We start from the raw sequence: 4,128 nt of genomic DNA, 5'->3' as shown, positions 1-4,128 counted from the left end.
ACTTTTGAAATGTACAGTGACAGAATTCAGAACATGGGCCGCTCTTACAGTGTTCTCCCTGTACACCAAGTCAGAACCGTAGGATAAATAAAGGGAGCGTATAAGCAGACAATGAAAGCAATTACAATATTTGATGGTGACATTTCTCTAAAACAGGCTATAGGCTACATGTGTACCACCAAGTCAGAACAGTAGGCGAAATTAAGAGGGGTAAATAGACCAAATTATTAGGGTGAGGCACAACAGCTTACTACACAACATACACTTAGTATTACTTTTTTATCTTCCTGGCATATCACATAATTCATGCAGCAGCATACAATACATTTTTGGGCTCACCGTTGCGCTGTGCTCACTTGAACAGAAAAGTGGCGCAGAGGTCCTTCTTGTGGGCAAATTTTGTCATGAAACTTTGTCATCAAGTCTGGCATTCTCTGGATTGATGGTGCTTTCAAGACAACTGGGAAATCGGGAAAAAAATCTAAGTCGAATCATGACGTCAGTGATCTTCAGTCAGAGCTCTAGAAAAAGGCCAAGTTCCCGACTTGTAATTCCGAATTGGATGACCGTTCAAAACGTATTTTCACAGTTAGAGCTCATTTTTTTTCTCGAGTTCCCAGTTGTCTTGAACTCACTGAAGTCTGCGATTTCCCAATTCCGAGTTTCCAGTTTTTTGGAATGCGCAGAAGTCATGCTGGACTGACAGCATGGCCAATGTAGTCAACCTTTACTGCCAGGATGAGCCTGCAGGAAGGGTACCACATAAGGGAGGAGGATGTCTTCCCTGTAACACACAGTGCTGAGATTGCCTGCAATGACAACAAGATCAGTCCGATGATGAGGTGACACACCGCCCCAGACCATGATGGACCCTCCACCTCCAAATCGATCCCGCTCCAGAGTACAGGCCTCGGTGTAACGCTCATTCCTTCGACAATAAACGCAAATCCGACCATCACCCCTGGTGAGACAAAACCGTGACTCGTCAGTTTAGAGCACTTTGTGCCAGTCCTGTCTGGTCCAGCGACAGTGGGTTTGTGCCCATAGGCAACGTTGTTGCTAGTGATGTCTGGTGAGGAGCTACCTTACAACAGGCCTACAAGCCTTCAGTCCAGCCTCTCTCAGCCTATTGCGGACAGTCTGAGCACTGATGGAGGGATTGTGCATTCCTGGTGTGACTCGGGCTGTTGTTGTTGCCATCCTGTACCTGTCCCGCAGGTGTGATGTTCGGATGTACCGATCCTGTGCAGGTGTTGTTACACGTGGTCTGCTACTGCGAGGACGATCAGCTGTCCGTCCTGTCTCCCTGTAGCGCTGTCATAGGCGTCTCACAGTACGGACATTGCAATTCAATTAACTTCAAAAAAGGGAAGTTTCTTTTTTTGCTGATATATATATATTTTTTTTAGCTAAACAGGTGGGGCTCAAAACGGGTCGCCGCTGCGTGCATGCATGTCTGTACTGTATTGCCTGAATGACGGGTCGCCACTGGGTGCACATCTCTACTGTATCGCCTGGTAGTTTGGGCCTTCTCTGTCTATTGTCATTCCCTGGGCCTGGGTAGAAGCAAAGCTCTGTAGATTAAATCCCCAAGCTGGGATGTTATGGTGGCAGCCTGCTAGGTCGTTGTGTCAGATGTCTTCAATGGACACAGAGATTCTCCATTGGTATGAGATGCAGTGGCAGACCCCACAGGTACCAGGTAATTAACCCCTGAGTTGGCCTAGTGACAGGGCTTTGGCTTGGTACACTCTTAGAAAAAAGGGTTCCAAAAGGGTTCTCATAGGAGAACCCTTTGAAGAACCCCTTTTGGTTCCAGGTTGACTCATGTGGGTTCTCCTATGAGGATCTTTTTTGGTTCTTGATAGCGCCTTTTTTTCTAAGAGTGTATACCTTCCTTTAAGTTCTTCTTATCCATTACCAAAGTCAAAACCCTGAAACATTCCCTGTATTTGGCAATGGTCCCAGCTATCTGGGATCCTTGGGACGTCCTGACATTACACCATTGAAGTTGACATTTAAAATGGTGAAGGTAATGGTTAAGGTTAGGGTTAAGGTTAGGATTAGGGTAAGGTTAAGGGTAGGGGTTTAAGGTAGGAACGTCCCAAGGATTCTAGATTGCACTAACCATTTGGCAATGACATTCAAGCGTATTTCCTCTCAGTTGTTGTCCAGGGCAAGCATGGCTGGCTCCCCTATCTGGATGGAGGACATTTTGCTATCACTATATGACCCAGGTGTGACACACCACACCAAACAGCAGGGGTCACTGTCTGTGTAACTCAGTGTAACTGCACCCCCATGTATAATCTGTCTGTCTTCCTAAACCTCTGCACATTTTGCCATCCATGCTAGAAAGGGCCAGTTTAGGTAAACAAGGGTATAGTGGAGGCCAGTGACCCCGCTGGGGGAAAGTGCTGGCATAGGGCCTTTTTGTTGAAAAGGCCTGTGTTGTTTCAGAGAGCCCTGTGCCTGCTGGTATCAGCACCAAGCGGGACTGGCATGCGCTGGACCCTATTGGCAAATCCCATGAGTCATCAGCACAGTGGTCCGACCTCTTTGTTAGAAGGTTTAACTGCATGCTGCCTATTGACCACTTTCTATGGTAACGGTGCTGGACTCCTGGCATACCACATCATGTGCCGCGGGCAAACATGGGCCTGCCCCCCTGACCTGACGCATCACACACACCCATCTCTCTCCAACCCTCCCACCTGGGCCCTACAAACAGAGACAATACATAGGCCTAATACCTTTACCACATATTTTTTTGCAAAACTTCATAGTTTCCCTAGTTACACCCAATCTCTATCTGAAATATTTAGCATTTCATGTTATTGACAGAAAACAACTGTATTGACCAGAAGTAGAGAGTATATTTATTTATTTATATTTCTTTTACACTGAAATTCAGGTATTAAAGTATATGGTGAGCAATTCCAGTAGAGGGGTAGAGAGAGTTTCCCGTTGATAACCAGACTGGGAGTCAATGTACAGTAGGTGCTGGCTCAATGAGAGAATAGAACATCAGAAACAAAGAGAAGAATGTACAGTAGGTGCTGGCTCAATGAGAGAATAGAACATCAGAAACAAGAGAAGAGTGTACAGTAGGTGCTGGCTCAATGAGAGAATAGAACATCAGAAACAAGAGAAGAGTGTACAGTAGGTGCTGGCTCAATGAGAGAATAGAACATCAGAAACAAAGAGAAGAGTGTACAGTAGGTGCTGGCTCAATGAGAGAATAGAACATCAGAAACAAGAGAAGAGTGTACAGTAGGTGCTGGCTCAATGAGAGAATAGAACATCAGAAACAAAGAGAAGAATGTACAGTAGGTGCTGGCTCAATGAGAGAATAGAACATCAGAAACAAGAGAAGAGTGTACAGTAGGTGCTGGCTCAATGAGAGAATAGAACATCAGAAACAAGAGAAGAGTGTACAGTAGGTGCTGGCTCAATGAGAGAATAGAACATCAGAAACAAAGAGAAGAGTGTACAGTAGGTGCTGGCTCAATGAGAGAATAGAACATCAGAAACAAGAGAAGAGTGTACAGTAGGTGCTGGCTCAATGAGAGAATAGAACATCAGAAACAAGAGAAGAATGTACAGTAGGTGCTGGCTCAATGAGAGAATAGAACATCAGAAACAAGAGAAGAGTGTACAGTAGGTGCTGGCTCAATGAGAGAATAGAACATCAGAAACAAGAGAAGAGTGTACAGTAGGTGCTGGCTCAATGAGAGAATAGAACATCAGAAACAAAGAGAAGAGTGTACAGTAGGTGCTGGCTCAATGAGATAATAGAACATCAGAAACAAAGAGAAGAGTGTACAGTAGGTGCTGGCTCAATGAGAGAATAGAACATCAGAAACAAAGAGAAGAGTGTACAGTAGGTGCTGGCTCAATGAGAGAATAGAACATCAGAAACAAGAGAAGAATGGAATACTTTGCCAGTCTGATTCTGCAATAAGTCTTGATAGTCTGCGATAAATCTTGATAGTCTGCGATAAATCTTGATAGTCTGCGATAAGCGTTGATAGTCTAACAAATATTGATAGTACGCAATAAATCTTGCTGGTCTGTAAAAAGTTTTGATGGCCTATGATGAGTCTTGACAGCCTGCAATAAGTATTG

This window comes from Salmo trutta, chromosome 20, assembly GCF_901001165.1.
Source record: "Salmo trutta chromosome 20, fSalTru1.1, whole genome shotgun sequence".
NCBI lineage: Eukaryota > Metazoa > Chordata > Actinopteri > Salmoniformes > Salmonidae > Salmo > Salmo trutta.
This window is presented reverse-complemented; position numbering follows the sequence as displayed.